General features: G+C 55.7%; 1 protein-coding gene across 1 annotated transcript in view; it reads right to left on the bottom strand.

Annotated features, from left to right (window-relative positions):
- Positions 1-22,702, bottom strand: part of LOC140392182 (uncharacterized) — a gene marked incomplete at its 5' end in the record, with an annotated part of 146,849 nt that overhangs the window by 49,092 nt on the left and 75,055 nt on the right.

Consider the following 22,702-nt stretch of genomic DNA (forward strand, 5'->3'; position numbering starts at 1 on the left):
GTGAGAGAGACAGAGAGAGAGAGGGAGGGAGAGACAGAGAGAGAGACAGAGTGAGAGAGAGAGGGAGAGACAGTGAGGGAGAGACAGAGAGAGAGAGAGACAGAGAGAGAGAGAGACAGAGAGGGAGAGACAGTGAATGAGAGACAGAGAGAGAGAGAGAAAGAGAGAGGGAGAGAGGGAGAGACAGAATGAGAGACAGAGAGAGAGGGACAGAGAAAGAGAGAGGGAGAGAGAGAGAGAGAGAGAGACAGAGAGAGAGAGAGAGACAGAGAGTGAGAGACAGAGAGGAGAGACAGAGAGAGGGAGAGACAGACAGAGAGTGAGAGAGAGAGACAGAGTGAGAGAGAGAGACAGAGTGAGAGAGAGAGTGAGAGAGAGAGAGAGAGACAGAGAGAGGGAGAGACAGAGAGAGAGAGAGAGACAGAGAGAGGGAGAGACAGAGAGAATGAGAGACAGAGAGAGAGAGAGAGAGACAGAGACTAGTCAGCAATGCCCCAGATGGGTGTACTGTCCCGGACCCTCACAGACCGAGACAAACGCCCACCAACCCCCAGCTCCACCCAAGAGCAACTCAACAATTCAACAACTTCAACAATTCAACATGCTCAGCGAGTGGGCCAAACCGAGGAAATAATGGAACCTCAGACCCTAGTATGTGTCAGTGTGTGGGGGAACATAGAAACATGGAATATAGGAGCAGGAGTCCATTCGGCCCTCCGAGCCTGCCCCACCATTCATTGTGGTCATGGCGGATTATCCAACTCAATAGTTGTTATAACCTGCCTACTGACGATTGGCTGGGGACTAATGACTATCCCACAATCCTATGGGAGTATGAACTTCCCCAATGAGGGGGGCGGTGAAACTCCTACTATAAATAAGCTGGCCAGTCCAGGAAACGGCAGGAAGGAGAAGGTAGCAAGGGAAGTTACTGCTACTGTTATGTATATATTGTTATAGTAAATAAACGTTATTATTTTGTATCCTTAAAACTCATGCTGGATTCTTCGTGGCCCTTACAAAACTGGCGACGAAGGTAAAAGTGAATAGCTGTCTACACTGCTGAAGCCACCTCCCTGGATTTTTGTTGGATACAGGTTGGAAGTTGTTTTCTATTATACCATGCCTCTGTACGGACGTTTGGATGTTTTTGATGCTGCGCTGGAAAGCTGGAACCAGTACACACAACGGATGCGTTACTATTTCCGGGCAAACAACATCACCGAAAACGATCGCCAGGTGGTCATATTGCTCACCGCCTGCGGCCCGCATACGTTTGGGGTGATTAGGAGCCTTACGTACCCAGCTGCGCCGGACACCAAAACGTTTGACGAACTTGTGAATTTAGTGGGGCAACACTTTAACCCAACCCCGTCCACGATAGTCCAACGTTACCGGTTTAATACCGCTGAGAGGACCCCTGGAGAATCCCTTGCCGATTTTCTATCCAGGCTACGCGGGATTGCGGAATACTGTGACTATGGTGAGACCTTGTCAGAAATGTTACGCGACCGTTTGGTTTGCGGTATTAACAATGCGGCCACCCAGAGAAAGTTGTTAGCGGAGCCAACATTGACTTTTCAACAGGCAATACAAATAGTCTTGTCCCGAGAGAGCGCAGAGCGAGGAGTACAGGAGCTACACGGAATGGAAGTGCATGCCTTGGGGCGCAACCCTTTCCGCCCAAAAACGTCCCCCCGCACTCCTGCGGTACCTTGGGCGAGGCAACGACCAGACCGACGCCAGTGGCCATCGGACATTCCTCCCCGAAGGGAGCCTTCTCCAGAGCCAATGGATGAGGAGCCATGTCCGTGTCAGACTTGTAGGCGCCGACCCCGTCGCGGACGGCGGTCCTGGGGACGCCAGAGGCGCCGTCGTTCTGACCGAAACTGGGACCAGCCCAGGGGCCGTACCTTCCATGTGGATGAACCTGCGGCGACTACTCCTGAGGACGTGGAGACGGAGGACGACTGCCTGCAGCTGTATTGTGTGGCAGCTCCCCGTGTGGCCCCCATTAAGGTGACAGTACGGGTCAATGGCCACCCGCTGGAGATGGAGTTGGATACTGGCGCAGCGGTCTCCGTGATCGCCCAGAGGACATTCGACCGCATCAAGCAGGGTATACAGACCCTTGCATTAACTGACTCACAGGCCAGGTTGGCTACCTACACGGGGAAACCACTGGACATTGCAGGAACTACAATGACCCCTGTTGTCTATGGACGCCAGGAGGGGCGTTTCCAACTTATCGTAGTGCGTGGCCATGGGCCCAGCCTGTTGGGTCGGGACTGGTTGCGCCATTTGCGGTTGCAATGGCAGCACATCCTCCAAACAGTTTCTGGAGGGTTGACTGAGGTGCTAGGACGATACCCAGAGGTATTCCAGCCTGGTTTGGGGAAAATAAAAGGGGCCGTAGCCCGTATCCAAGTTGAACCAGGAGCCACGCCGCGCTATTTCCGGGCGCGCCCAGTGCCTTACGCCTTGCTCGAGAAGGTAGAAGGGGAGCTCACTCGTTTGGAGAATTTGGGTATTATCAGGCCCGTCCGTTTTGCTGACTGGGCAGCACCAATTGTACCAGTAATGAAGCCAGATGCCACAGTTCGCTTGTGTGGCGACTATAAACTTACAGTGAATACAGTTTCCCGACTCGACCGATATCCAATGCCTCGCATAGAGGATCTCTACGCGAAACTTGCAGGCGGACTCTCATTCACAAAATTAGATATGAGTCACGCCTACCTGCAGTTGGAGCTGGACTCTGCCTCCCGACCATATGTAACAATTAACACACACCGGGGCCTGTATGAATATACACGGTTGCCCTTTGGAGTGTCCTCTGCCTGCGCAATTTTTAAACGTGATATGGAGGGCATTTTGAGAGGTTTACCACGTGTGGCTGTCTACCTAGATGACGTGTTGATTACAGGGACGTCGGAGCAAGAGCATTTGGAAAATCTGGAGGCTGTCCTTAGACGCCTTTCGGAGGCTGGAGTCCGTTTACGTCACACAGTGCGTATTTCAGGCAAAAGAAGTAGTCTACCTAGGTTATCGGGTGGACCGCGAGGGTCTGCACCCTGTCGCAGAGAAGGTGCGTGCAATTCAACATGCCCCCACCCCGACTGACACTTCGCATCTTTGTTCTTTTCTCGGTCTCGTAAACTATTCCGGGAAGTTCCTCCCCAATCTGGCAACTACGCTGGCCCCCTTACACCTGCTGCTAAAGAAAAATCACACCTGGGTTTGGGGTCAGCCGCAAGAAACCGCTTTCCGGCGGGTAAAGCAACAATTGTCGTCGTCTGGGTTACTAACCCACTATGATCCTGGAAAGCCTTTGCTCGTCACATGTGATGCATCCCCGTATGGTATTGGGGCCGTCCTGTCCCACAAGACGGAGAACGGGGCCGAGCGGCCGATAGCTTTCGCCTCCCGCACATTGACTGCAGCGGAGAAAAAGTACGCGCAGATCGAGAAGGAGGGCTTGGCAGTGGTTTTTGCGGTGAAACGCTTCCACCAGTATGTGTACGGCCGCCATTTCACTATCGTGACTGATCATAAGCCCCTGCTGGGACTCTTCAGAGAGGATAAGCCGATACCGCCCATTGCTTCTGCACGGATCCAGCGCTGGGCTTTGTTGCTTGCTGCATATGAGTATTCTCTGGAGCACAAACCAGGTACGCAGATAGCAAATGCCGACGCACTGAGCCGATTGCCTTTATCGACCGGCCCCATGTCGACCCCCACGACCGGTGAGGTGGTCGCAACCCTAGATTTTATGGACACCTTGCCTGTCACGGCATCACAGATCCGTGAGTAGACCCAGACGGAGCCAGTCTTGTCAAAGGTTCAGCAGATAGTCCTGTATGGTGGGCAGCATAGACAGCTCCCAGGCGAGTTGCGGGCATTTTCCTCCAAGCTGTCAGAGTTCAGCGTGGAACAAAGAACAAAGAACAAAGAAATGTACAGCACAGGAACAGGCCCTTCGGCCCTCCAAGCCCGTGCCGACCATACTGCCCGACTAAACTACAATCTTCTACACTTCCTGGGTCCGTATCCTTCTATTCCCATCCTATTCATATATTATGTCAAGATGCCCCTTAAATGTCCCTATCGTCCCTGCTTCCACTACCTCCTCCGGTAGTGAGTTCCATGCACCCACTACCCTCTGCGTAAAAAACTTGCCTCGTACATCTACTCTAAACCTTGCCCCTCTCACCTTAAACCTATGCCCCCTAGTAATTGACCCCTCTACCCTGGGGAAAAGCCTCTGACTATCCACTCTGTCTATGCCCCTCATAATTTTGTATACCTCTATCAGGTCGCCCCTCAACCTCCTTCGTTCCAGTGAGAACAAACCGAGTTTATTCAATCGCTCCTCATAGCTTATGCCCTCCATACCAGGCAACATTCTGGTAAATCTCTTCTGCACCCTCTCTAAAGCCTCCACATCCTTCTGGTAGTGTGGCGACCAGAATTGAACACTATACTCCAAGTGTGGCCTAACTAAGGTTCTATACAGCTGCAACATGACTTGCCAATTCTTATACTCAATGCCCCGGCCAATGAAGGCAAGCATGCCGTATGCCTTCTTGACTACCTTCTCCACCTGTGTTGCCCCTTTCAATGACCTGTGGACCTGTACTCCTAGATCTCTTTGACTTTCAATACTCTTGAGGGTTCTACCATTCACTGTATATTCCCTACCTGCATTAGCCCTTCCAAAATGCATTACCTCACATTTGTCCGGATTAAACTCCATCTGCCATCTCTCCGCCCAAGTCTCCAGACAATCTAAATCCTGCTGTATCCTCTGACAGTCCTCATCGCTATCCGCAATTCCACCAACCTTTGTGTCGTCTGCAAACTTACTAATCAGACCAGTTACATTTTCCTCCAAATCATTTATATATACTACAAACAGCAAAGGTCCCAACACTGATCCCTGTGGAACACCACTGGTCACAGCCCTCCAATTAGAAAAGCATCCCTCCATTGCTACCCTCTGCCTTCTATGGCCTAGCCAGTTCTGTATCCACCTTGCCAGTTCACCCCTGATCCCGTGTGACTTCACCTTTTGTACTAGTCTACCATGAGGGACCTTGTCAAAGGCCTTACTGAAGTCCATATAGACAACATCTACTGCCCTACCTGCATCAATCATCTTCGTGACCTCCTCGAAAAACTCTATCAAGTTAGTGAGACACGACCTGCCCTTCACAAAACCGTGCTGCCTCTCACTAATACGTCCATTTGCTTCCAAATGGGAGTAGATCCTGTCTCGAAGAATTCTCTCCAGTAATTTCCCTACCACTGAAGTAAGGCTCACCGGCCTGTAGTTCCCGGGATTATCCTTGCTACCCTTCTTAAACAGAGGAACAACATTGGCTATTCTCCAGTCCTCCGGGACATCCCCTGAAGACAGCGAGGATCCAAAGATTTCTGTCAAGGCCTCAGCAATTTCCTCTCCAGCCTCCTTCAGTATTCTGGGGCAGATCCCATCAGGCCCTGGGGACTTATCTACCTTAATATTTTTTAAGACACCCAACACCTCGTCTTTTTGGATCACAATGTGACCCAGGCTATCTACACCCCCTTCTCCAGACTCAACATCTACCAATTCCTTCTCTTTGGTGAATACTGATGCAAAGTATTCATTTAGTACCTCGCCCATTTCCTCTGGCTCCACACATAGATTCCCTTGCCTATCCTTCAGTGGGCCAACCCTTTCCCTGGCTACCCTCTTGCTTTTTATGTACGTGTAAAAAGCCTTGGGATTTTCCTTAACCCTATTTGCCAATGACTTTTCATGACCCCTTCTAGCCCTCCTGACTCCTTGCTTAAGTTCCTTCCTACTTTCCTTATATGCCACACAGGCTTTGTCTGTTCCCAGCCTTTTAGCCCTGACAAATGCCTCCTTTTTCTTTTTGACGAGGCCTACAATATCACTCGTCATCCAAGGTTCCCGAAAATTGCCGTATTTATCTTTCTTCCTCACAGGAACATGCCGGTCCTGTATTCCTTTCAACTGACACTTGAAAGCCTCCCACATGTCAGATGTTGATTTGCCCTCAAACATCCGCCCCCAATCTATGTTCTTCAGTTCCCGCCTAATATTGTTATAATTAGCCTTCCCCCAATTTAGCACATTCATCCTCGGACCACTCTTATCCTTGTCCACCAGTACTTTAAAACTTACTGAATTGTGGTCACTGTTACCGAAATGCTCCCCTACTGAAACATCTACCACCTGGCCGGGCTCATTCCCCAATACCAGGTCCAGTGGAAGACGGCATCCTCTTGTGCGGGACGCGTGTGATTGTCCCGGAAAAAGGCCAGGAGCTGATATTATCAGACTTGCACAATGGGCATCCGGGCGTGACCAAGATGAAAATGTTATGTCTGGTGGCCAGGCCTCGACACCGACATTGAGAATGTGGCCCAAAACTGCTCCATTTGTCAGGAGCATCAGAAGCTTCCGCCGGCCGCGCCCCTCCATCACTGGGAATGGCCAGGGCGGCCTTGGGCACGCTTACATGCAGATTTCGCCGGCCCTTTTCAGGGATCCATGTTCCTTCTACTAATTGACGCCCAGTCCAAATGGCTGGAGGTGCATAAGATGCAGGGGACAACGTCCGGCGCAACAATTGAAAAGATGCGTTTATCATTTAGCACGCATGGCCTCCCCGAGGTGCTGGTCACGGATAATGGCACTCCATTCACAAGTGAGGAGTTTGCTAGGTTTACAAAGATGAACGGCATCCGCCATATCCGCACTGCCCCTTACCACCCGGCTTCAAATGGGTTGGCAGAGCGTGCAGTGCAAACATTCAAAAGAGGCCTAAAGAAGCAGTCTTCCGGATCAATGGACACGAGACTGGCTCGGTTTTTGTTTACGTACAGGACCACCCCCCCCCCATACAGTGACTGGGGTAGCTCCCGCAGAACTCCTAATGGGCCGGAGACTTCGCACCCGCCTTAGTATGGTCTTCCCGGACATTGGCGCAAAAGTACACCGCACACAAGAACGGCAGGGACAGGGATTGTCTCGGCATCGTCCGATTCGGCAGTTTGCGCCCGGTGACCCAGTATTCGTGCGGAATTTTGCTGGTGGTGCCCAATGGGTTCCTGGTGTAATCTTTCACCAAACGGGCCCTATATCGTACCAAGTGCAAGCCCAGGGTCGTCTCCAGCGAAAACATGTAGACCACGTCCGGTCCAGAAGATCATCCCCGCAAAAGATTCCCCGCCCCCGGAGCTCAGTTCAACAGCGGCAAAGACCAGAAACAAGGGAAGGTAGTCCTCCAAATCTTCCACTGGTGCCTCACTCGAAGCCTGCGCAGGTCGTGACGGGACCGAATGGGGATAGAGACGCTGACATGACGGAGGCAGCAGACTCTGACTCCGAGATGGAGACACAGGATGAATCAGAGGGGGAATCCTCGGGTCCACAGGCCGTGGATATACAACCGCGCCGTTCATCACGGAAGCGCCGGTCTCCGTCTCATTATACGCTGCCTGATCCAGCGCCGCATGCAAATGGCGTCCGGCCTGCGGCCAAACGAGTTCGACGCCTTCCTTCGCCAGGGCCTACGATGGATTCCTTGGACTTTGGGGGGGGAGGGATGTTATAACCTGCCTACTGACGATTGGCTGGGGACTAATGACTATCCCACAAACCGATGGGAGTATGAACATCCCCAGTGAGGGGGGCGGAGAAACTCCTACTATAAATAAGTTGGCCAGTTCAGGAACCAGCAGGAAGGAGAAGGTAGCAAGGGAAGTTACTGCTACTGTTATGTATATATTGTTATAGTAAATAAACGTTATTATTTTGTATCCTTAAAACTCGTGCTGGATTCTTCGGGGCCCTTACAAAAATAGTCTAATCCTGCTTCCCCCAGATCTTCGATCCCCTTCACCCTGAGTGTGATATCTAACCCCCTTCACCCTCAGTGTGATATCTAACCCCCTTCACCCTGAGTGTGATATCTAACCCCCTTCACCCTCAGTGTGATATCTAACCCCCTTCACCCTCAGTGTGATATCTAACCCCCTTCACCCTCAGTGTGATATCGAACCCCCTTCACCCTGAGTGCGATATCTAACCCCCTTCACCCTCAGTGTGATATCTAACCCCCTTCACCCTGAGTGTGATATCTAACCCCCTTCACCCTCAGTGTGATATCGAACCCCCTTCACCCTGAGTGCGATATCTAACCCCCTTCACCCTCAGTGTGATATCTAACCCCCTTCACCCTCAGTGTGATATCTAACCCCCTTCACCCTCAGTGTGATATCGAACCCCCTTCACCCTGAGTGCGATATCTAACCCCCTTCACCCTCAGTGTGATATCTAACCCCCTTCACCCTGAGTGTGATATCTAACCCCCTTCACCCTCAGTGTGATATCTAACCCCCTTCACCCTGAGTGTGATATCTAACCCCCTTCACCCTCAGTGTGATATCTAACCCCCTTCACCCTCAGTGTGATATCTAACCCCCTTCACCCTCAGTGTGATATCTAACCCCCTTCACCCTGAGTGTGATTTCTAACCCCCTTCACCCTGAGTGTGATATCTAACCCCCTTCACCCTGAGTGATATCTAACCCCCTTCACCCTGAGTGATATCTAACCCCCTTCACCCTGAGTGATTTCTAACCCCCTTCACCCTGAGTGTGATATCTAACCCCCTTCACCCTGAGTGTGATTTCTAACCCCCTTCACCTTCAGTATGATATCTAACCCCCTTCACCCTGAGTGTGATATCTAACCCCCTTCACCCTCAGTGTGATATCTAACCCCCTTCACCCTGAGTGTGATTTCTAACCCCCTTCACCTTCAGTGTGATATCTAACCCCCTTCACCCTGAGTGTGATATCTAACCCCCTTCACCCTCAGTGTGATTTCTAACCCCCTTCACCCTGAGTGTGATATCTAACCCCCTTCACCCTGAGTGATATCTAACCCCCTTCACCCTGAGTGATTTCTAACCCCCTTCACCCTGAGTGTGATATCTAACCCCCTTCACCCTCAGTGTGATATCTAACCCCCTTCACCCTGAGTGTAATATCTGACCCCCTTCACCCTCAGTGTGATATCTAACCCCCTTCACCCTCAGTGTGATATCGAACCCCCTTCACCCTGAGTGCGATATCTAACCCCCTTCACCCTCAGTGTGATATCTAACCCCCTTCACCCTGAGTGTGATATCTAACCCCCTTCACCCTGAGTGTGATATCTAACCCCCTTCACCCTCAGTGTGATATCTAACCCCCTTCACCCTCAGTGTGATATCGAACCCCCTTCACGCTGAGTGTGATATCGAACCCCCTTCACCCAGTGTGATATCTAACCCCCTTCACCCTCAGTGTGATATCTAACCCCCTTCACCCTGAGTGATATCTAACCCCCTTCACCCTGAGTGTGATATCTAACCCCCATCACCCTGAGTGTGATATCTAACCCCCTTCACCCTCAGTGTGATATCTAACCCCCTTCACCCTCAGTGTGATATCTAACCCCCTTCACCCTCAGTGTGATAGCTAACCCCCTTCACCCTCAGTGTGATATCGAACCCCCTTCACGCTGAGTGTGATATCGAACCCCCTTCACCCTCAGTGTGATATCGAACCCCCTTCACCCTCAGTGTGATATCGAACCCCCTTCACCCTCAGTGTGATATCGAACCCCCTTCACCCTGAGTGCGATATCTAACCCCCTTCACCATCAGTGTGATATTTAACCCCCTTCACCCTCAGTGTGATATCTAACCCCCTTCACCCTCAGTGTGATATCGAACCCCCTTCACCCTCAGTGTGATATCTAACCCCCTTCACCCTCAGTGTGATATCTAACCCCCTTCACCCTCAGTGTGATATCTAACCCCCTTCATCCTGAGTGTGATATCTAACCCCCTTCACCCTGAGTGTGATATCTAACCCCCTTCACCCTGAGTGTGATATCTAACCCCCTTCACCCTCAGTGTGATATCTAACCCCCTTCACCCTGAGTGTGATATCTAACCCCCTTCACCCTGAGTGTGATATCTAACCCCCTTCACCCTCAGTGTGATATCTAACCCCCTTCACCCTGAGTGTGATATCTAACCCCCTTCATCCTGAGTGTGATATCTAACCCCCTTCACCCTGAGTGTGATATCTAACCCCCTTCACCCTGAGTGTGATATCTAACCCCCTTCACCCTGAGTGATATCTAACCCCCTTCACCCTGAGTGTGATATCTAACCCCCTTCACCCTCAGTGTGATATCTAACCCCCTTCACCCTCAGTGTGATATCTAACCCCCTTCACCCTGAGTGTGATATCTAACCTCCTTCACCCTGAGTGTGATATCTAACCTCCTTCACCCTCAGTGTGATATCTAACCCCCTTCACCCTCAGTGTGATATCTAACCCCCTTTAACCTGAGTGTGATATCTAACCCCCTTCACCCTCAGTGTGATATCTAACCCCCTTCACCCTGAGTGTGATTTCTAACCCCCTTCACCCTGAGTGTGATATATAACCCCCTTCACCCTCAGTGTGATATCTAACCCCCTTCACCCTCAGTGTGATATCTAACCCCCTTCACCCTGAGTGTGATATCTAACCCCCTTCACCCTCAGTGTGATATCTAACCCCCTTCACCCTCAGTGTGATATCTAACCCCCTTCACCCTCAGTGTGATATCTAACCCCCTTCACCCTGAGTGTGATATCTAACCCCCTTCACCCTCAGTGTGATATCTAACTGCTGATTGAAACCATACATTCTCTGTTCCTGAGACTGAGGTCACAATTCTCAGGCTGAAATCAGCAACGACGCAACCAGCCCACTCCCGTTGGCGAAATCGGGATCTCTCCATCGCGCGGCCCGAAACTAATAATCACCACTTAACCCTATAAAACACAGGAGCAGAATTAGGCCACTCGGCCCATCGAGTCTGCTCCGCCATTCAATCATGGCTGATATTTTCTCATCCCCATTCTCCTGCCTTCTCCCCATAACCCCTCATCCCCTTATTAATCAAGAACCTATCTATCTCTGTCTTAAAGACACTCAGTGATTTGGCCTCCACAGCCTTCTGCGGCAAAGAGTTCCACAGATTCACCGCCCTCTGGCTGAAGAAATTCCTCCCCATCTCTGTTTTAAAGGATCGTCCCTTTAGTCTGAGATTGTGTCCTCTGGTTCTAGTTTCTTCTACAAGTGGAAACATCCTCTCCACGTCCACTCTATTCAGGCCTCGCAGTATCCTGTAAGTTTCAATAAGATCCCCCCTCATCCTTCTAAACTCCAACGAATACAGACCCAGAGTCCTCAACCGTTTCTCATACGACAAGTTCTTCATTCCAGGGATCATCCTTGTGAACCTCCTCTGGACCCTTTCCAAGACCAGCTCATCCTTCCTTAGAAACAGGGCCCAAAACTGCTCAGAATACATCACTGGTGATTTGGATTAGGTTTGTTTATTGTCACGTGTACCGAGGGACAGTGAAAAGTATTTTTCTGCGAGCAGCTCAACAGATCATTAAGCACATGAGAAGAAAAGGGACTAAAAGAAAATACATAATAGGGCAACACAACATCTACATAAGCACCGGCATCGGATGAAGCATACAGGGTGCAGTGTTAATGAGGTCAGTCCATAAGAGGGTCATTTAGGAGTCTGGTGACAGTGGGGAAGAAGCTGTTTTTGAGTCTGTTCGTGCGTGTTCTCAGACTTCTGTATCTCTTTTGTATGTTATGTCCTGGGCGTAATACTGTGGGTGTGTCTGAGACTTTCCTCCTATTCCTGGCTTGGGAAACATCTTGGTGGGGTAAGCAATGTAAAATGAAGCACTCCCTCAGTTCACCAACCTCCCATTTCAGCCCCAGGCTGCAGATTTCATTCTGTTAGAGACTCCCCCCATTCAGACACCTAAGACTCACCCATCGCTGCAGCACCCCAGGTGAGGGAGCCCGACAGTGGTTAGCACTGCTGCCTCACAGCGCCAGGGCGGCACTGTGACACAGCGGTTAGTGTGACATTACACAAATGTACAGCATGTGAAGAGTTAATGTTATGTTAAGCCGAGTCACTAGAGGGAGCACTGGCTCTTAAACTAAGGGGTGGAGTTTAGACTTGAGCTGAAGAAGATAAGATTTATAGTGTATTGCAGAGTTAGTCAAGATATAATAGTTATAGTTAGTAGATAGAGATACTGTTCATGAGTGTAGTTTAATTCCTACATGTATGTTTGCTATTCAGAATAAGTGTCAAATTCAAATTTAGTAGTGTTAATAAAATGAGTTTAGTTCTTCAAAAGAGCTTCGTTTCTCTTTGTGATCAGTACGCCCTGGAAACCCCTCACAAAGATCACCACATGGTACCAGGTGTTTATTCCGGAAAAACAAGCAGTAAGAAAGAAGAAAGAAAATAAATCAGTGCATTGCTACACATCTGAAAACCTGCAAAGAGAAAAGAACAACTGAGACCAACACGGATGCTGTGCTAAAGCCAGATAACTTCAAGATGTCCGGTAAACTAAGTTTAAATTGGAAAAACCTCAAGCAGCAGTTTGAAGTCTTTCTGTCTACCTCTGCACTTGAATCAGATCCTGACACTAGGAAAATAGCTCTCCTACTAAATCTGGCAGGTCCACAGGCATTTGAACTCATTTGATTTCTCAGAAAACGAAGTAAAAACAAGTATAAGAAGGTAATAGGAAAATCTGACTCTCATCGCAAAACACAGGTCAATGTGATGTATGAGAGATACATGTTTAAAAAAGGGGGAGCAAAGGGGCAACACGGTGGCGCAGTGGTTAGCACTGCTGCCTCACGGCGCTGAGGTCCCAGGTTCGATCCCGGCTCTGGGTCACTGTCCGTGTGGAGTTTGCACATTCTCCCCGTGTCTGCGTGGGTTTCGCCCCCACAACCAAAGATGTGCAGGCTAGGTGGATTGGCCATGCTAAATTGTCCCATAATTAGAAAAAATGAATTGGGTACTCTAAATTTATTTATTTTTAAAAAAGGGTACAGCTCAAAGTGGCCTATGACTTCTTTTTTTTAAATTTCGAGTACCCAGTTCATTTTTTCCAATTAAGGGGCAATTTAGCGTGGCCAATCCACCTCCCCTGCACATCTCTGGGATGTGGGGTTGAGACCCATGCAGACTCGGGGAGTTTGACTCTTTTCGAATTTGATTTGAGACTCCAAGCGCAATCCTGCAATTTTTCCTCAATTACTGAATCAATCCTGTGTGACCAAAGTGCATTTGGCAAATGCAGGAAGGCTTACTAAGAAAACCAAACTTAATTTTAGAAGAAGCCATCAACCTCTGTAAAGTAAATGAGCAAACCACCAATGAATATGCTGAATTCAAGATCCCGTGAAGGTGGCGGGAACCTCAGCAACCTCGGCACCATTGCCTATGTGGCACAGTTTAAAACTAATTGCGCTGTAGCAGGTAGCCGTTTTGCGCAGGTAAGAAACAACCGCGAAATGGACATTCGACATTCTGAGCATGTGCAAGATCCGTTCGCACATTCGCACTTTGAAAAAGGACACAAACCGGAAGTTGACCGATCTGCGCATGCGCACGAGAGGTTTACGCATGATGTCACCAACGTGATGATGTGTACACACTGTGGACACTCCCACTTCAAGCAACACTGCACTGTAAATTCTATGATAATCTATGAAAACACTGTCATTGGGAATTTGAAAAAAGGTGTACAACATGTAACAAACTCAATCATTTTGCTGCACAATGCAGATTTAACACAACACACCAGAATCAATTTTAAAAGGCATTTCAACAGCATAAAAGAGTCAACACTATGCAAAACAAGGAAGAAGAAGAAACCATTTTAAAATGACAGATTGATCTCACTATGCCTACTTCACTGGCCAACTTCATTATCGAAGCAATCAGTAGAACAAATGGAAACAACTCTGCTGATAAACCAATCAGGCAACTATCCAATAAAAATAAAGATTGGATCGAAACATTGATCATAAATGGGTCAGAGGTACAATTTGAATTGGACACTGGTGCACACACTAATCTGATAACAGAATCAGATTTGGGCAAAGTAACAACCCGTCCAAAATATAAAAAGTCACATTGTAGATTAACAGAAGACAATGGAAATGAGATAACAACAAAAGCTTCACTACGATCACTACGTCATTCATCCTGAAACCCCTCACAAAGATCATCACAGTTAGCCTCACAGCGCCAGGATGGCACACTGGCAAAGTGGTTAGCACTGCTGCCTCACAGCGCAGGGCCGCACAGTGGCAAAGTGGTTAGCACTGCTGCCTCACAGCACCAGGATGGCACAGTGGCAAAGTGGTTAGCACTGCTGCCTCACAGCGCCAGGGACCCGGGTTCAATTCCAACCTCGTGTGACTGTGTGGAGTTCGCACTCCTGGCTGCGTGGGTTTCCTCCGGGTGCTCCGGTTTCCTCCCACAGTCCAAAGATGTGCAGGTTAGGTGGGGGTTATGGGGACAGGGTGATGGAGTGAGCCTAGGTAGGGTGCTCTTTCAGAGGGTCAGCACAGACCCCTATTTCTGCACCATAGGGATTCTATTCTATCTCTGTTGTGGAGATGCCGGCGTTGGACTGGGGTGAGCACAGTAAGAAGTCTTACACCACCAGGTTAAAGTCCAACAGGTTTGTTTGGAATCATTAGCTTTCGGAGCGCAGCATGTTTCTGGAATTTACCTCTTCATTCACCTGAGGAAGGAGCAGCGCTCCGAAAGCCAGTGATTCGAAACAAATGTGTTGAACTTTAACCTGGTGTTGTAAGACTTCTGACTGTTGAATCTCTAACAGAAATGATTTTCCTTACTGCGTTTGATGACCGTTGACCTCCAAACCAGAAGAATGAATATTCTTCCGTGTGACCCGGTCAGTGATGTGGGGATAGGAGGTGGAGTTTGATTGACGCACAGACAACCTGATTGATGGGAGAGGGAGACACCATTGAACGGTGTGGAAATGAGTTGAATATTGCGAAGGGGCCTTTCACAGCATTAATACAGCCCGCACCTTGAAATATTTCTGCATTTCCGCTCAAAGATCCTCAACTGCCAGAAACATTCATCCCGTTTCTCTTCACAATTGCTGACAGAATCACAGAATGTTGCACACAGGAGACCATTCAGCCCATCATCTGTGAACCGTCCCGTCACACGAGAATTCACATTGTTCCCCCCACAACCCGGCACATTCTCCATTTCAGATCTAATTCCATTCGGAAATCCTCCACACAACCTGCTTCGTCCACCCCCTCAGGCAGCACACTCCCGACCCCACCCCCTCAGGCAGCACACTCCCGTCCCCACCCCCTCAGGCAGCACACTCCCGTCCCCACCCCCTCAGGCAGCACACTCCCGTCCCCACCCCCTCAGGCAGCACACTCCCGTCCCCACCCCCTCAGGCAGCACACTCCCGTCCCCACCCCCTCAGGCAGCACACTCCCGTCCCCACCCCCTCAGGCAGCACATTCCCGTCCCCACCCCCTCAGGCAGCACATTCCTGTCCCCACCCCCTCAGGCAGCACACTCCCGTCCCCACCCCCTCAGGCAGCACATTCCCGTCCCCACCCCCTCAGGCAGCACATTCCCGTCCCCACCCCCTCAGGCAGCACATTCCAGTCCCCACCCCCTCAGGCAGCACATTCCCGACCCCACCCCCTCAGGCAGCACATTCCCGTCCCCACCCCCTCAGGCAGCACACTCCCGACCCCACCCCCTCAGGCAGCACACTCCCGTCCCCACCCCCTCAGGCAGCACATTCCCGTCCCCACCCCCTCAGGCAGCACACTCCCGTCCCCACCCCCTCAGGCAGCACACTCCCGTCCCCACCCCCTCAGGCAGCACATTCCCGTCCCCACCCCCTCAGGCAGCACATTCCCGTCCCCACCCCCTCAGGCAGCACATTCCCGTCCCCACCCCCTCAGGCAGCACATTCCCGTCCCCACCCCCTCAGGCAGCACATTCCCGTCCCCACCCCCTCAGGCAGCACATTCCCGTCCCCACCCCCTCAGGCAGCACATTCCCGTCCCCACCCCCTCAGGCAGCACACTCCCGTCCCCACCCCCTCAGGCAGCACATTCCCGTCCCCACCCCCTCAGGCAGCACATTCCCGTCCCCACCCCCTCAGGCAGCACATTCCCGTCCCCACCCCCTCAGGCAGCACATTCCCGTCCCCACCCCCTCAGGCAGCACACTCCCATCCCCACCCCCTCAGGCAGCACATTCCCGTCCCCACCCCCTCAGGCAGCACATTCCCGTCCCCACCCCCTCAGGCAGCACATTCCCGTCCCCACCCCCTCAGGCAGCACATTCCCCTCCCCACCCCCTCAGGCAGCACATTCCCGTCCCCACCCCCTCAGGCAGCACATTCCCCTCCCCACCCCCTCAGGCAGCACATTCCCGTCCCCACCCCCTCAGGCAGCACATTCCCCTCCCCACCCCCTCAGGCAGCACATTCCCGACCCCACCCCCTCAGGCAGCACATTCCCGTCCCCACCCCCTCAGGCAGCACATTCCCGACCCCACCCCCTCAGGCAGCACATTCCCGTCCCCACCCCCTCAGGCAGCCCACTCCCGACCCCACCCCCTCAGGCAGCACATTCCCGTCCCCACCCCCTCAGGCAGCACACTCCCGTCCCCACCCCCTCAGGCAGCAAATTCCCGTCCCCACCCCCTCAGGCAGCACATTCCCGTCCCCACCCCCTCAGGCAGCACATTCCCGTCCCCACCCCCTCAGGCAGCACATTCCCGACCCCACCCCCTCAGGCAGCACATTCCCGTCCCCACCCCCTCAGGCAGCACATTCCCGACCCCACCCCCTCAGGCAGCACATTCCCGTCCCCACCCCCTCAGGCAGCACATTCCCGTCCCCACCCCCTCAGGCAGCACATTCCCGTCCCCACCCCCTCAGGCAGCACACTCCCGTCCCCACCCCCTCAGGCAGCAAATTCCCGTCCCCACCCCCTCAGGCAGCACATTCCCGTCCCCACCCCCTCAGGCAGCACATTCCCGTCCCCACCCCCTCAGGCAGCACATTCCCGACCCCACCCCCTCAGGCAGCACATTCCCGTCCCCACCCCCTCAGGCAGCACATTCCCGACCCCACCCCCTCAGGCAGCACATTCCCGTCCCCACCCCCTCAGGCAGCACATTCCCGTCCCCACCCCCTCAGGCAGCACATTCCCGTCCCCACCCCCTCAGGCAGCACACTCCCGTCCCCACCCCCTCAGGCAGCACATTCCCGTCCCCACCCCCTCAGGCAGCACATTCCCGTCCCCACCCCCTCAGGCAGCACATTCCCGTCCCCACCCCCTCAGGCAGCACATTCCCGTCCCCACCCCCTCAGGCAGCACATTCCCGTCCCCACCCCCTCAGGCAGCACACTCCCGTCCCCACCCCCTCAGGCAGCACATTCCCGTCCCCACCCCCTCAGGCAGCACATTCCCGTCCCCACCCCCTCAGGCAGCACATTCCCGTCCCCACCCCCTCAGGCAGCACATTCCCGACCCCACCCCCTCAGGCAGCACACTCCCGTCCCCACCCCCTCAGGCAGCACATTCCCGTCCCCACCCCCTCAGGCAGCACATTCCCGTCCCCACCCCCTCAGGCAGCACATTCCCGACCCCACCCCCTCAGGCAGCACACTCCCGTCCCCACCCCCTCAGGCAGCACATTCCCGACCCCACCCCCTCAGGCAGCACATTCCCGTCCCCACCCCCTCAGGCAGCACATTCCCGTCCCCACCCCCTCAGGCATCACATTCCCGACCCCACCCCCTCAGGCAGCCCACTCCCGACCCCACCCCCTCAGGCAGCACATTCCCGTCCCCACCCCCTCAGGCAGCACATTCCTGTCCCCACCCCCTCAGGCAGCACACTCCCGTCCCCACCCCCTCAGGCAGCACATTCCCGTCCCCACCCCCTCAGGCAGCACATTCCCGTCCCCACCCCCTCAGGCAGCACACTCCCGTCCCCACCCCCTCAGGCAGCACATTCCAGACCCCACCCCCTCAGGCAGCACATTCCCGACCCCACCCCCTCAGGCAGCACATTCCCGTCCCCACCCCCTCAGGCAGCACATTCCCGACCCCACCCCCTCAGGCAGCACATTCCCGTCCCCACCCCCTCAGGCAGCACATTCCCCTCCCCACCCCCTCAGGCAGCACATTCCAGTCCCCACCCCCTCAGGCAGCACATTCCCGACCCCACCCCCTCAGGCAGCACATTCCCGTCCCCACCCCCTCAGGCAGCCCACTCCCGACCCCACCCCCTCAGGCAGCACATTCCCGATCCCCACCCCCTCAAGCAGCACATTCCCGATCCCCACCCCCTCAGGCAGCACATTCCTGTCCCCACCCCCTCAGGCAGCACATTCCCGATCCCCACCCCCTCAAGCAGCACATTCCCGTCCCCAACCCCTCAGGCAGCACATTCCCGTCCCCACCCCCTCAAGCAGCACATTCCCGTCCCCACCCCCTCAGGCAGCACATTCCCGTCCCCAACCCCTCAGGCAGCACATTCCCGTCCCCACCCCCTCAGGCAGCACATTCCCGACCCCACCCCCTCAGGCAGCACATTCCCGTCCCCACCCCCTCAGGCAGCACACTCCCGACCCCACCCCCTCAGGCAGCACATTCCCGTCCCCACCCCCTCAGGCAGCACATTCCCGTCCCCACCCCCTCAGGCAGCACATTCCCGTCCCCACCCTCTCAGGCAGCACATTCCCGACCCCACCCCCTCAGGCAGCACATTCCCGTCCCCACCCCCTCAGGCAGCACATTCCCGACCCCACCCCCTCAGGCAGCACATTCCCGTCCCCACCCCCTCAGGCAGCACATTCCCCTCCCCACCCCCTCAGGCAGCACATTCCCGTCCCCACCCCCTCAGGCAGCACATTCCCGACCCCACCCCCTCAGGCAGCACATTCCCGTCCCCACCCCCTCAGGCAGCCCACTCCCGACCCCACCCCCTCAGGCAGCACATTCCCGATCCCCACCCCCTCAAGCAGCACATTCCCGTCCCCACCCCCTCAGGCAGCACATTCCCGTCCCCACCCGCTCAGGCAGCACACTCCCGACCCCACCCCCTCAGGCAGCACATTCCCGTCCCCACCCCCTCAGGCAGCACATTCCCGTCCCCACCCCCTCAGGCAGCCCACTCCCGACCCCACCCCCTCAGGCAGCACATTCCCGATCCCCACCCCCTCAAGCAGCACATTCCCGTCCCCACCCCCTCAGGCAGCACATTCCCGTCCCCACCCCCTCAGGCAGCCCACTCCCGACCCCACCCCCTCAGGCAGCACATTCCCATCCCCACCCCCTCAGGCAGCACATTCCCGTCCCCACCCCCTCAGGCAGCACATTCCCGTCCCCACCCCCTCAGGCAGCACATTCCCGTCCCCACCCCCTCAGGCAGCACATTCCCGTCCCCACCCCCTCAGGCAGCCCACTCCCGACCCCACCCCCTCAGGCAGCCCACTCCCGACCCCACCCCCTCAGGCAGCACATTCCCGACCCCACCCCCTCAGGCAGCACATTCCCGACCCCACCCCCTCAGGCAGCCCACTCCCGTCCCCACCCCCTCAGGCAGCACATTCCCGTCCCCACCCCCTCAGGCAGCACACTCCCGACCCCACCCCCTCAGGCAGCACATTCCCGTCCCCACCCCCTCAGGCAGCACATTCCCGACCCCACCCCCTCAGGCAGCACATTCCCGTCCCCACCCCCTCAGGCAGCACATTCCCGTCCCCACCCCCTCAGGCAGCACATTCCCGACCCCACCCCCTCAGGCAGCACATTCCCGTCCCCACCCCCTCAGGCAGCACACTCCCGACCCCACCCCCTCAGGCAGCAAATTCCCGACCCCACCCCCTCAGGCAGCACATTCCCGTCCCCACCCCCTCAGGCAGCACATTCCCGTCCCCACCCCCTCAGGCAGCCCACTCCCGTCCCCACCCCCTCAGGCAGCACATTCCCGTCCCCACCCCCTCAGGCAGCACACTCCCGACCCCACCCCCTCAGGCAGCACATTCCATACCCCACCCCCTCAGGCAGCACATTCCCGTCCCCACCCCCTCAGGCAGCACATTCCCGTCCCCACCCCCTCAGGCAGCACATTCCATACCCCACCCCCTCAGGCAGCACATTCCCGTCCCCACCCCCTCAGGCAGCACATTCCCGACCCCACCCCCTCAGGCAGCACATTCCCGTCCCCACCCCCTCAGGCAGCACATTCCCGTCCCCACCCCCTCAGGCAGCACATTCCCGTCCCCACCCCCTCAGGCAGCACATTCCATACCCCACCCCCTCAGGCAGCACATTCCCGTCCCCACCCCCTCAGGCAGCACATTCCCGACCCCACCCCCTCAGGCAGCACATTCCCGTCCCCACCCCCTCAGGCAGCCCACTCCCGACCCCACCCCCTCAGGCAGCACATTCCCGTCCCCACCCCCTCAGGCAGCACACTCCCGACCCCACCCCCTCAGGCAGCACATTCCCGACCCCACCCCCTCAGGCAGCACATTCCCGTCCCCACCCCCTCAGGCAGCACATTCCCGTCCCCACCCCCTCAGGCAGCCCACTCCCGACCCCACCCCCTCAGGCAGCACACTCCCGACCCCACCCCCTCAGGCAGCACATTCCCGACCCCACCCCCTCAGGCAGCACATTCCCGACCCCACCCCCTCAGGCAGCACATTCCCGACCCCACCCCCTCAGGCAGCACATTCCCGTCCCCACCCCCTCAGGCAGCACATTCCCGACCCCACCCCCTCAGGCAGCACATTCCCGACCCCACCCCCTCAGGCAGCACATTCCCGTCCCCACCCCCTCAGGCAGCACATTCCCGACCCCACCCCCTCAGGCAGCACATTCCCGTCCCCACCCCCTCAGGCAGCCCACTCCCGACCCCACCCCCTCAGGCAGCACATTCCCGTCCCCACCCCCTCAGGCAGCACACTCCCGACCCCACCCCCTCAGGCAGCACACTCCCGACCCCACCCCCTCAGGCAGCACATTCCATACCCCACCCCCTCAGGCAGCACATTCCCGACCCCACCCCCTCAGGCAGCACATTCCATACCCCACCCCCTCAGGCAGCACACTCCCGACCCCACCCCCTCAGGCAGCACATTCCCGTCCCCACCCCCTCAGGCAGCACATTCCCGTCCCCACCCCCTCAGGCAGCATATTCCCGACCCCACCCCCTCAGGCAGCACATTCCATACCCCACCCCCTCAGGCAGCACACTCCCGTCCCCACCCCCTCAGGCAGCACATTCCCGTCCCCACCCCCTCAGGCAGCACATTCCTGTCCCCACCCCCTCAGGCAGCACATTCCCGTCCCCACCCCCTCAGGCAGCACATTCCCGACCCCACCCCCTCAGGCAGCACATTCCCGACCCCACCCCCTCAGGCAGCACACTCCCGACCCCACCCCCTCAGGCAGCACATTCCATACCCCACCCCCTCAGGCAGCACATTCCCGACCCCACCCCCTCAGGCAGCACATTCCATACCCCACCCCCTCAGGCAGCACACTCCCGACCCCACCCCCTCAGGCAGCACATTCCCGACCCCACCCCCTCAAGCAGCCCACTCCCGACCCCACCCCCTCAGGCAGCACACTCCCGACCCCACCCCCTCAGGCATCACACTCCCGACCCCACCCCCTCAGGCAGCACATTCCCGTCCCCACCCCCTCAGGCAGCACATTCCTGTCCCCACCCCCTCAGGCAGCACATTCCCGACACCACCCCCTCAGGCAGCACACTCCCGACCCCACCCCCTCAGGCAGCACATTCCCGTCCCCACCCCCTCAGGCAGCACATTCCCGTCCCCACCCCCTCAGGCAGCACATTCCCGTCCCCACCCCCTCAGGCAGCCCACTCCCGTCCCCACCCCCTCAGGCAGCACATTCCCGTCCCCACCCCCTCAGGCAGCACATTCCATACCCCACCCCCTCAGGCAGCACACTCCCGACCCCACCCCCTCAGGCAGCACATTCCCGACCCCACCCCCTCAAGCAGCCCACTCCCGACCCCACCCCCTCAGGCAGCACACTCCCGACCCCACCCCCTCAGGCAGCACACTCCCGACCCCACCCCCTCAGGCAGCACATTCCCGTCCCCACCCCCTCAGGCAGCACATTCCTGTCCCCACCCCCTCAGGCAGCACATTCCCGACCCCACCCCCTCAGGCAGCACATTCCCGACCCCACCCCCTCAGGAAGCACATTCCCGTCCCCACCCCCTCAGGCAGCACATTCCTGTCCCCACCCCCTCAGGCAGCACATTCCTGTCCCCACCCCCTCAGGCAGCACATTCCCGACCCCACCCCCTCAGGCAGCCCACTCCCGACCCCACCCCCTCAGGCAGCACATTCCTGTCCTTACCCCCTCAGGCAGCCCACTCCCGACCCCACCCCCTCAGGCAGCACATTCCTGTCCCCACCCCCTCAGGCAGCACATTCCCGACCCCACCCCCTCAGGCAGCACATTCCCGACCCCACCCCCTCAGGCAGCACACTCCCGACCCCACCCTGTGCTCAATGCTTGCTCCTTATTTCACTGTTCATTCTTTTGCCAATTACTTTCAACCTCTCGTTGCCAATCCTTCCACCAATGGGAGCAGTGTTGCCCGGGCGATGGGCGATTTGTGGTCTGTTCTGTAGCTGGATGTACTT

Source organism: Scyliorhinus torazame, chromosome 15 (assembly GCF_047496885.1).
Source record: "Scyliorhinus torazame isolate Kashiwa2021f chromosome 15, sScyTor2.1, whole genome shotgun sequence".
NCBI classification, from domain to species: Eukaryota; Metazoa; Chordata; class Chondrichthyes; order Carcharhiniformes; family Scyliorhinidae; genus Scyliorhinus; species Scyliorhinus torazame.